Below are 13,027 nucleotides of genomic sequence, written 5' to 3' on the forward strand. Positions count from 1 at the left end.
TGACCCTGTCTGCTATGACCCACGACTGCGTATTTGTAACATTTTGATTTAGACAGCAATTCGGTTTTATTTGTAACAGAAGCAAGTAAGGAGTGCCTACAAGTTTGTTTAAACTCACAGAATATTTGAAATCCTTTATACTTTGTTATCAAGTTAAGTATATCTTAGTTTAACCAGACCACTGAGCTGATTAACAGCTCTCCGAGGGTTGCGCCCGAAGGATTAGGTTTATTTTTTTATCAAGATATGTGTCAAATTTGCGCTGTTTCGACTAGGGATGTAGAGTCGGGAATTTCTGGTTATTACAAGTTAGGTTTCAGTTTTTATCTTTTTTTTTTCAACGAAATTCATATTTTCATGTAAGCCGGAATATCAACAGTAATATTTATACAATACGTATTCATCTGTGCATACGGTGAATAATGGCAGTTTACTTTCTGGGTCGAAGTAATGAAAAATGTGACGTAGTTATTCTGAAGAATTTCCCAAATTCTGCCTATTGTTGTCACCAGAAAGTTAATCTGTCATTAGAAATTCACAGACGAGAGTGATGATCAGTCACTCATTTTTCTCTATATGTCCAGTCTGCGCCGAGTTATTAAGTGTGAGTAGGTTTTCTTTCAGTAGAGTCGTTGATTGTAGGGATATGTGCCATATTTTGTTAATATTTTGCAAAATGTTACTTACCAGTCCTTAGCAGATGTTGCCTAGGGGCGCTTCCTATCCTTCAGATTGTCTGGAAGAGAGAAGAAACAAATTTTCTGGTTATAATTGCGGAGACGAAACCTTCCAGACGTGTTATCTTAGCATAGTTTCAAAGTAAATTTTAATTTGTCCATTCTTGGTTTGAGCACTTCGTTAGAATATTTATCATCAAAGTATGCGACTTGGCTATGTTTCAGTAACATTAAATTCTTCACTAAATTCTCAGTAAAGGAGAATTTCATAGCCATTCCACTGGATTTTTCCGAACCAAAAAATCTATAAAATCTCCATGGGCTCTTTGCGCCACATCATTTCATGTTGGTTTACAAATTTACAAATTTACAAATTTACCATCGCAGTATAATGGAATTCAGCTATCAACCAGATCCCAGGTAAACCAGCGCTAATCGCATTGCGAGAAAAGGTATTTATATGGGCTTTCTGTGATGCACTAAATAGCTTCTTATTCGAAAGGAACGGTTCCTAAAGGTTGCGTTCCTCCTCAGAGCTGATTCGCCAGTGCGTGCAATGTCGCTTTACAGCTCTTTTATGGATGTTACCAGTCCGAATACGAATTCGCTTTTTATGTTGCGAGTGTAGGCGCAGTATATTAGTTTTTATTTCCACGTATGCCATTTTTCATTATTTTAGATTGGTCACACTTATAAGAAACATACCGAAAAAGTACTTAATTTGTTAAACGTGCCTCCACTGGACAGAACACCTGTAGGAGATTAGAAAGGAAAAACGGATCCAGTTATATATATATATATATATATATATATATATATATATATATATATATATATATATATATATATATATATATATATATATATATATATATATATATATATATATATACTATATATATTTAAATATACATATATATATATGTATATATATGTGTGTGTATGTATTAAAACAGTACTTGAAAAATTTAAAAGGAAGATTTATATCTAATGGTGAATTCAAAGGTGTGAAATGTTAGATTAGGAAAACTCCAAAAATATGTTTTTAAACTTTGGTGTTTGTCAAGAGATTCAAACATAAGAAATGCAGGTACCTGTTATTAGTAGTTGAAATGATTATATTGTTCAGTTTTTAAAAAAAGAGAAAAATATGTATCATCTTTTCACTGACAGTTTTTTTTTCTTTTTTTTTTAGTTGAAAAGAGGGAGAGATGGTCATAGCAACACTGACATCTAATTCGAATACCGGTAAAAAATGTGTTAGTTAGCCTCTCAAGTGATGATAAGCTCGCTTTTTAAGGAAATAGGTTAAATGAGACAAGAAGCACAGAGGAAGAAAGAGAATCCACATTTCGGAAATTAATTAAATTGGCTCCTACGACCAGTCAACCCTCGAGTTTGCAACTTCCGCAATGTATCTGTGGGATTGTATGGTAGATAAATGATTGAAAATCACCTGTGTGATTATGCGTGTTCACTGTAATTAGAAGTCCACAGAAATGTATTCAACCGTCAACTGAGGTGCTTTAATGAAGTGGCCAGAATTGGTCGTGTCTTGGAAAATAATTTGATAAACGAAGTATTATTATTATTATTATTATTATTATTATTATTATTATTATTATTATTATTATTATTATTTTGCGTAAAAAAAAAAACTAAAAGCGCCAATGTGAAGTCAGAAAGAGGGATACGCAGGCAAGAAAAAATGCAGAGGACAAGAAGTAATAGACTGGCAACGCATGACAGATACACAACAGTTAAGAAAGAAGTCAGAAAATTAAGCGAATAATTTGGTTTATTTTCAAAGGTCACTTAACCGGACGTCAGTCTCATCACTGTGCCCTCGATTTGACGCCTTATATGGTACTGAGGCAATCACTGACTGAATCTTCATCATGGCTCCGTTGAGATGAGTATTTTTTTTATTTTGCCCTCGAGAAACCTTGTTTCGTTAATTACTATTTGCTACGTATCATGTCCTCAGTTTTGTTGTTATCCATTATGTAGGTCACATTCTCTTTGCGGTGAAATGCTTTGCAGATTCAGGGTCTTTTCAGTTTTCTGTAAAAGAAAACTATTGAAATGGTTTTGTCTGTCCGTCCGCACTTTTTCTGTCCGCCCTCCGATCTTAAAAACTACTGAGGCCAGAGGGCTGCAAATTGGTATGTTGGTCATCCACCTTCCAATAATCAAACATACCAAATTGCAGCCCTCTAGCCTCAATAGTTTTTTTTTTTTATTTAAGGTTAAAGTTTGCCATAATCGTGCGTCTGGGGCCGCTACAGGTACCAACAACACAGGCTACCACCGAGCCGTGGCTGAGAGTTTCATGGGCCGTGGCTGAGAGTTTCATACAGAGAACTCGATTGCGCCGAGGAAACTTCAGCGCATTTTTTACTAGTTTATTGTTTCCATGAGATGCTATATATATTCATATGTTCAATTAGGTTTGATTTTGTGAAGTTGAGGCTGCACTGAAGGGCCACTTTCGGCCCTTCAGCATTTAAGGCAGTGAAAAGTCGGGGTTGGGGTGGTTGGACAGCAGTATAATGAGATCCAGTAAATAAATTGATGAAGTACACGGGTCTAAAGGTGGAACCAGGAGAAACATCCAAAGTTGCACTAAGAAGTAATAGTTGGAGAGGCTTGACAGGAAGACTGAAGAAAGGATGCGGGATTGGAGGTAAAGTAAAAGGCTAAAAAGTGGGTGCAGCCATGGGCCGAAGGGACTCTGCAAACACCTTTCATTAATGCCCACGGTGTACCAAGTGAGGTGCACTGACGGCACTGCCCTCCTACGGGGAAGAAATTCATGTACATTGTACTGTCCATATGAATAATAATAATAATAATAATAATAATAATAATAATAATAATAATAATAATAATAATAATAATAAAAAATGACCTTTCGTAAAACATTTTGCGCTCTCTACCTCGCTCTAAGCTCACTTGCTAATTCATTTTTGTTTCATTTTCTATAAGTAATTTAACTTTTACTCAATTTAGTTTCCTACAACTCATCACCTAATGTGACTCGTTTCACATCCTATAACCTAATTCTCAATAAGTGTAAATCATTTTGTTTTTCTAACTCATTTTCTGTAGGGCTTTTTCATTTTCCTTTAACTCATTTCTGTTGCCCATTTTCGTTTTCTACAGCTCATTATAATTTTCCATGCAGTTATTTAATGTTCATTTAATGTTCCAAATGACCCACCCGATGTCTCTGCGGGTTTTAGAAGCGTGACTGGCTGGAAGTCGCTGTCTTCGCTGGACAACTGCGCTTTCTCTCCTATGGTCGTTTGCGTTTTGGGAAATCAAGTCCCGCTCTTAATTTCGATAAAAGACAGGAGAGAGAGAGAGAGAGAGAGAGAGAGAGAGAGAGAGAGAGAGAGAGAGAGAGAAGCAGGCTATATTAAAATAAAGGGAAAGGTGAGAGACTTTGAGGAAAAAGGTTTTAGCAAATGTTACTGAGAAATTATAAGAAATGGAGAAGAATAAGAGAGAGAGAGAGAGAGAGAGAGAGAGAGAGAGAGAGAGAGAGAGAGAGAGAGAGAGAGGAGCAGGCAAAAACTAATGTATGAAAATAAAGGGAAAGATGAGAGACTTTGAGGAAAAAGGTTTTAGCAAATGTTACTGAGAAATTATAAGAAATGGAGAAGAATAAGAGAGAGAGAGAGAGAGAGAGAGAGAGAGGAGCAGGCAAAAACTAATGTATGAAAATAAAGGGAAAGATGAGAGACCACGAGGAAAAAGGTTTTAGAAAATGTTACTGAGAAATTATATGAAATGGAGAAGAATAAGAGAGAGAGAGAGAGAGAGAGAGAGAGAGAGAAGGGGGCAAAAACTAATATACTAAAATAAAGGGAGAGAAGAGAGACTTTGAGGAAAAGGGTTTTAGAAAATGTTATTGAGAAATTACATGAAATGGAGAAGAATAAGAGAGAGAGAGAGAGAGAGAGAGAGAGAGAGAGAGAGAGAAGCAGGCAGAAACTAATATATTAAAATAAAGGGCAAGAAGAGAGACTGAGGAAAAAGGTTTCAGAAAATGTCACTGAGAAATTACACGAAATGGAGATGAATAGCAGAGAGAGAGAGAGAGAGAAAAGCATGGCGTAAAAGGTAACCAAATAAATTTCGTGAAATCAAAGAGATGAAGAGAAAAAAAATGAGCAAAACAGCTGCCACCTGCAATTTCACGTTTTGCTGTTTCCACGTTCATATTCATTGGAGAAAATGTCATCGTCATCGGTGGTGCAAATAGAAGGCTCGCAGATAATAAATATTCCCTAGCTGTTTGAAAGACTGGGATTACAGGGTAAAAAATCTTCTCTCTCTCTCATATAGATATATTTATATACTGTTATATAAATATGTACATATGTATGTATATGTATATTTATTTGTATATATATTTATATATATGTGTGTGTATGTGTGTGTGTGTGTGTGTGTGTGTGTGTAAGTAAAAGTATGAACACAAAATTTTTTTTTCTCTTTGCATAAAATTTTAAGAAAATTTCAGTCATACCATTTCTCCCTTTTCGGTTTAAGAGGATTTGCATGGGAAATGATGTTAAGCAAAACTTCTTTATTTTATTTAACCTACATAAGTGTTGAGAGTTCCGTAAATCGGCATACGAACAAGGCACGAGTCAAAGATTTTATAAACAAAACCCTTGACTTACAATTGAGTTTTTGGGACTGGCTTCATGCCACATTTACCTTGGGTCAACAATTTAAATGAAATTTTCCCTACGGCTTAGATTAACTCCGTAAAGCATCCGTAGAATTTTTATTTTTTCCAGTAGCTTCTAGTGATCCTTTATTTTTGCAAGTATTTGTGACATACTGATTACCTTTCCTTCTCGAATGTTCATTTGGTTTTATTAATGTATCTGCGAAATCACTTCAATGTTTTGTTTTGCTTTTTGTCACTTAAGCGTCAGTAATAATTTGATGATAGTCCATTGGTAGTAAATGTGAACTATTATTTGAGTCCTAAGAAATGACAAACGGCTCCACAGGAGGAGCTTCCAATATACGCAGTCGTCAAATGTGTGGTAAATGACAGTTCTAAAGCGCTGCACATTCTATGTAAGTACGACAAAAATATGGAAAAAACAAAATAACTGAAATGTCACCGCAGTAAAAACAATGAATCGATGTTTATTTTTATATATATACTGATGTATGTATACATTTTTCCCAGTATACCTTGAGTCAAGTGCTAGTGTCCTGGGTCAGAAAATATCATTTTTCCAATGTCTTTATTATTATTATTATTATTATTTATTATTATTATTATTATTATTATTATTATTATTATTGAACATGGCAAAAATAATAATATTAAGATTGTGGAATTATTAAAAGTACTTCGAAGTTTTGAAATGTTCTCTGCTCTTATCATAATTAGCTGTACCATTGGTAGAAGTAATAGTATGAACACAGTGTTAAGGACCCAGCTGAAGGGCCATGAACGTATGTAGCAAATTCCACAGAAAAGGAATATTCACGTGTAAATCAAAATAAAAGAACTGGCGAAATGAAACTAAATACCAACGTATAATTCCTTGCTTAAATAGAATATTAAATAAACAGATAAGTAAAAAGTTAAAAGGTAACTGAGGAGGTGTGCCCGTGTGCAGCCTCAAGGAACGGAACTCACACTGAAGAATGTGGAAAGCCAGGGAATTGCGATGCCCAAGGTTTGAAAACAAGGTTAGATCTAAGGCGATACATTTAAGCGCTCGTTTGTGTCTAAAGTGCCAGGGTTACTGTAGATCCAACGTATTTTCACGCTTTGCTCATATGGATTACCCCTGGAATAAGATATATACCCAGAACTTCATCTTTTCCATTTCACTGCTGAATTTTCTGTAAGAAATCCGCTTGCCAGCCCTCTTTGAAATTTTTGGTACGTGACATTTGTTACATCTTTATAGCATTGTGTTAACAGTTAAGTCTTAAAATCAAAATACAATCCAGTGCAATTAAAAACTGATCTAACACTCGATATCCAGTGAAATGTTTGGCAAGAAGCCCTATGTATTTTATTTTCCCATTTGCTATTTACGTGTTTGTGAAGACTTTTACATTATTATTACTATTATATTATTTGCTACTTACGTTTTTGTGAAGAATTTTACATTATTATTATTATTATTATTATTATTATTATTATTTATTATTATTATTAAAGTAACCTCGTAATAAGTATTGCTAATCAGAGTAACATTCTTGTCACCAGTTGTAAAAGTAAAATTTTTGTCATCATTAGAGTGCGCTGGACACAAATCTGATAGTATGTCCAACCTTGATATTTAGCTTATGGAATTTGACTGACACTCTGTAAGTACTATGCTGTTGAAACCACTCGATAAAAAGTCCCAGAAGCCTTCCATTACTTTCCTCAGAAGGCGACGCTGCTCATCTCCGTGAGCGTCGAGGCACCCCCTATCGATGAACCTTCGTGTGAGCTTTTTTTGTAGGTTTTCTCACGCCCCAGTTTCCACATTACATTGTGGATGCGTTTCGTACGGCCGCAGGGTGTTATCAACCCATTTTATTGTGCATTGTTACGGGTAAATGGTGCTTATGTAAGGAAATACCTATTGGTAATGCCTAACGCGTGTTATGCATTTTGCGTGAATGTCTGAAATACTGAGAGAAGTGTTTGTTAGTCGACGGGAAAGAGAATAGCAGCAAGATTTTATTAAAATAATACTTTGACAAGGCTTGAAAAATAACTCTTTATATATATATATATATATATATATATATATATATATATATATATACATACATACATACATACATACATATATGTATATATATGTGAACATTGTGTATGTAGCTTTCGAGGTATAAAACCTCATTTGAAAAAACCGACAAGGATATATACAAACATGTATATATGCATATATACATATATATACACAGTATATATACAGTATATAAAAATACACGCATAAGTCGAGATCTGGTTTTAATGAGCTTTAGCATGTTCCTTCTAGTTCCACTGGGCGTATGTTAACATCTAAGCGCTGATTAAGGATCCATGGAAATAACAGTACCCGAAAATATATATATATATATATATATATATATATATAGAATATATATATATATATATATATATATATACTGTGTTACATATACAGTATACATACATATATATATGCATATATATACATACATACATACATACATACACATGTGGGTGTGAGCGTGCTCATGTGCATATAAGTGCACATGTCTGCTTGTGAGCGTTTAATTTTCTTGTGGGAAATATGGCTTTTTTCTAAATGACAAATAAAGGAATCATATCTGCTAGAATGTGACAAAATCTCTCCCAAGACGAATTGCTTATGTAAATGGTTGACCATGATTTCACCTTTAGAACTGGTAAACTCATGGTCGAATTGAAAGGGAGAAAGTCTTCTTTTAATTTGAAATATCAGAATTTTTATAAAATATAATTCAAAGCCATAAGAGGTATATGAGAGTAAGAAGTAAAACTATAAGCATGGTTCACAAAATTTCTGAAATGTCAAAAACTGATTGTGCTGAAAGCTAGCAGAGCAGATTTTCACCCAAAAATTTTTGAAATATTGCTTACTGGGTTAAAGTTTAGCAGCAGAACTCTCTCTGGTTTACTTATTATGTGCAAGGAAACTGAAGTGTTTTCAAGCAGAAACATGACACTTGTTTCGAAAATTAGCAGATGATATGTTTTCGGAATGTACAGAAGTGACACGGAAATGAAACAAGAAATGCGCCGAAGTGTCTTCTGCGCAATCGAGTTTTCTGTACAGCCTATAATGCTGAATGAAACTCTCAACCACGACCGGGCAGGCTCAGTTGCTCCCCAGATGCGGTCAAGTGAAGCTGTTTCGGCGGCTGGTACCCCTAGCGGTGCCAGACGCACGATCTTAGCTAATATATTTATATATAAATAAAAATACATACATGAGGCTAGAGGGCTGCAATTTGGTATGTTTGATGATTGCATGGGTGGATGATCAACATACCAATTTGTATATATAGCCCCATAAGCCTGAGATCTGGTTTTAATTTTAAGATCTCTAGGGTGGACTGTAAAAAGTGCGGACCGACAGACAAAGCCATCTCAATACTTTTATTTTACTAGAAAACTAAAACATTGGTCAGATTAGATTTAAAAAAAAACGGGCCAGAGAAATTTCTGGTACTTATTGGTATTACCAATCATTTTTGAGAGTTTTCAAGGACGCCTGCACTTTATGAGTTACTTTGTATTAGCCAGCCAGTGAAGAAACATGATAAAACACTGGAAATGTTAACATTTCAGTAAAATCACAGAAAGCAAGGAGAGTAATTTAGTACTCGAGTCAAAAGAACGATGTTAAAGTTTAGCAGCAGAACTCTCTCAACTTGAGGTTATTTTGGGAGAAAAAGCACTTGTTTGGCCGAGTTGGTTGAGCTTCAGACCGTCATTCGATGGGCAATCGAGTTTTCTGAGTTCGATTCAACCCGCCGCCGGCTGATGAAGAGTTAGCGGCTGGAATTTATTTCTGTTTGATAGAAATTCATTTCTCGCTATAATGTTTGATGATTGCAGGGTGGATTCCACAATAAGTTGCCTGGTCCCGTTGCTGAAAAAGTAACCAATTGGCGATTAGATTTAAAAAAACTTCTCAATACTTTTCTTTTACAGAAAATTATTGGTCAGATTAGATTTAAAAAAACAAAACTTAAGTATTACCAATCATTTTTAATTTTCAAGGGGCCAGCCCCAGTGAGAGCATGATAAAACACTGGAAATGTTAATCAGCTAAAGTGGTCTGGCAAAAACTAAGTCAAAAGAACGATGTTGCAACTTACTTACTTTTGGGAGAAAATACTCGGTATTATGAATCTGTTTCTCTACCCTCAAGTTTTTATTGTTGCAGTAATTACAGGTTTATGAAAAGCGTTCTCTATTAACACCCAAGTTACTGTTCCTTTTTATAAAAAAGATTAAACGGTAGATTTTATTTCAGAAAACTAAGGCGAATAGTTAGAAGACATCAAAGGCCTAATGGCGAAATCAGGATTATGGACTGAAAATTTTTACTAAATAAAATTGATTCAGTAAATAGAGCAAGATGTACAAAATGAAATGAAAACCCATATGACTGTTTAGCAATATATCTGGAAGCCATTGAATATAAAACTAATGACTTTAAAATCCAACCGAAGTTTTAAGAGTTGAATTAGTAAAGAAAACGATGGAAATGAGAAATGTCAAAAACCAAAGAGAATGTGGATTTTTCGAGAAAATAGTAGTTCTTCATTTGAGGGGTGGGTAGAGCTCTCGGCTAGCATGCTGTTGGCCCAGCGTTCTGCTCTCCGACCGGCCAGTGAAGAATTAGAGGATTTTATTTCTGGTGATAGAAATTCATTTCTCGTCATAATGTGGTTCGGATTCCACAATGAGCTGTAGGTCCTGTTGTTAGGTAACCAGATGGTTCTTAGCCACGTAAAATAAATCTAATCCTTCGGGCCAACCCTAGGAGAGCTGTTAATCAGCCCAGTGGTCTGGTTAAACTAAGATATACTTAACTTTTTCGAGAAAATAGTATGGAATGATTGAAATAAGGAAAGCTTATGTACATTGTTAGATCTCTCTGAAGTAGCCGTTTGAAACTTGGGAACTAAATTCAGTAAATGACCATAGAAAGTGCCCGCTGAGCATAATTAAAAAAAGAAAATTCAAAACTTTTGAGAGAGGAATTGAAGACTGCTAAAAGGAACTTTAAAAGGACCTAAAAATTTAAAATTAAAAATACTGTATATAGCACTGATACCCAAAAAATGGAAATGCAGAAACTGAAACCAATAACCTGAAGAAAATATCAACTTGACGGAAACAAACCACAACCTTTGTGAGTTTGGGTGGAACGCTTTTGATGTAGAAACCACAGGAAATTGATTGATCATTATAGAAAGTGTGATGCAGAAAGGAAGAGTTAAATTTAAAAGTAAGAAACTGAACTAAAAAGTAGAAAAGATATGAGCAGAACACTTGAATAAATTTTTAAAACTTACGACATAGAATTACAAGTTTTTAAATCTATTTTTCTGACTTACGTATGAGCTGCAATGGAATGCCGTGCAACTCCCAGTTTCTTTCCTGCGGTTGGACATTTTGTTGGAATTGTGGGAATTGTAATTAAGTATTTTGACCACGGTAAATTAGACGGTCACCTTAACTTTGTTTCAAATTTGCTAAGGGAAAACAGTCATTACTGAAATTGGGGTCAAACGTAAAAACGCGTAAACACACAGCAACGCCACTCCCTTCCCATAGCCTTCGTGTTCCCACTTCTCATCTCTTGCTTATATTTGTTTATATTTATTTACTTGTTAAGAAGTTTATTTATTTGTTATTTGCACTCTGTATTTTATTATACTTTCCTTAGCGTAGTTTGTGTTTATTATTTTTCCATGTATATTGGCAGTTGAACTTTTCATGCAAGTATAATGGCACTGAATATTTCGACTGTGTTCGCAGTTTTAGTGATAATATAATAATTATTATTCGACATCATACAGCGTCCTTCCAAGGTATGGCGTGAAATCGTTCAAGTTTCACCAGAGAACACTCTTAAGTAATTATTCTAAATTTACGCTCCAGGTAATTTTCGGTCAAGAATGGGGTGATAATGATAGAAGAAGGGGTCTGAATGAGATCCGTGTGATAGGAGAAGATGTAATTGCTCTTATTATGGAATGGCTCTTTGCCCAAATGCCTCAAGGTAGCCTTCGGCTTCGGGGAAGAAAATGTTGAGGATCTCTCGTCATCATCATCATCATCATCATCATCATCACCATCATCGTCACTATTGCCTCCTGGGCGGTGCGACGAAAAGGGTCTCTGTGAAATTCCGCCAGTCATGTCCAGTTCTCTGTCACTATTAACAGAGAGGGAAAGAATAGAAGGGAAAGAGGAAATAGACCAGCCTTTTGAAGCATGGGCAACATGAACTGAATACGAATTCCAAAGATTAGCACAAAAAGGAAAGAAGCAGTCTCCAAAATCTGCAATCCGATCATTGCTAACTTCACAAGTGGATTGAGAAAAGGTTGATTTTAGATCTCAAAGAGAACTGCGGGCAGAGATATATCCCTTCTATATGTATGCCTCATAAAAGAGTTTGCATTTGTAATGCATGCCTTTGAATGACAGCAGACCTTCCTCCTGAAGAGCGAAATTGTAGTTTTATAAAAGTGCGTTTTGACTTAGGGAATAAAATAAAATGAATGGCATACTGCATCATTGTATATTCTGAAGAACAAGCGTTTGAAATGAATTGATTTCATTGTTTTCATTGCTTGAGCTCGTTCGACTTTCTCATGAAGACGAAGCATCTAGAGATACTGAAAATGAAGAAAGGCTCTCATTATCTTTATGAACCTGCATAGTTGTGACGACAGTGCATCTGCTGTCGTCGTTTGTTTTCGCAGAGTCGGTGAATCCTCCTTCCCTTATAGTCGCGATAGATTCCTTTGGGGAAATTTATGTCATTTTTATGCGTCCTCTAGTGCAAGTATTTTGATGTAATCACATCTTCATCTAACAGTAGCCTCTACAGACTGTAAGCCTTTCTCCAAACCTGAGGTCTTTTAAGAGAGTGGCAGCTTCGAATCCTCCTTTTGAATCTCGATATGCCCTTTGGGGGAAAGTTCGTGTACTTTGTATACTTTCTCTAACCCCCTTTCCCCACAACATCCCCCACTGACAGAAAACGGCGGTAGCCTCTTCTGGAGGTCATGCCTTGTGATAGAACTGTATTGAAGAGTACTTCAGGTTATTCTTTCTTTGATTCGTTCCTTCCTGTGTTTTTTTTTTTTTTTTTTTTTACTTCTGGCAATGTCTTTTTTCGCTTGTGCTCACATACGGACCCTCTATTCGTAGGCTTGCTTGGCACGTTGATATCCAAAACTGTCTGGCTTGCGCCATGTAATTGATCTGAATACTGATTAATAATGATTATCCCTATAAAGTATAATTCAGTATTAATGTTTGTAAGTGTAAATTTTCTGTTCCTTTTTGAAGGATGATCTCTCTCTCTCTCTCTCTCTCTCTCTCTCTCTCTCTCTCTCTCTCTCTCTCTCTCTCTCTCTCTCTCCGTGCCGGAGTTGTAGTTATGGTTAAGTTAAGATTTTACGTAAAAAAAAATACACTTGATTTAATGCTCCTGCTGACACCGCAGATATTTGTGTTTACTATTAGGAAAATAGTAAATAATGGTACTAGATGAAACAAACGCATAAAATCATATATGAGTTACGATGACAAACTTCACAAGTCAGCA

At 35.4% G+C, this 13,027-nt stretch overlaps 1 long non-coding RNA gene across 1 annotated transcript in view; it reads right to left on the reverse strand.

The window, feature by feature from the left end:
• Positions 1-216: 216 nt before the first annotated feature.
• Positions 217-13,027, reverse strand: part of LOC136856478 (uncharacterized) — a 138,607-nt gene continuing 125,796 nt past the window's right edge. The window contains exon 3 of the long non-coding RNA XR_010858354.1: positions 217-736. This is a non-coding gene — a long non-coding RNA (uncharacterized lncRNA). The remainder of the gene's footprint in view (positions 737-13,027) is intronic.

The sequence above is a fragment of the Macrobrachium rosenbergii genome, chromosome 36 (assembly GCF_040412425.1).
Source record: "Macrobrachium rosenbergii isolate ZJJX-2024 chromosome 36, ASM4041242v1, whole genome shotgun sequence".
Classification (NCBI taxonomy): Eukaryota; Metazoa; Arthropoda; class Malacostraca; order Decapoda; family Palaemonidae; genus Macrobrachium; species Macrobrachium rosenbergii.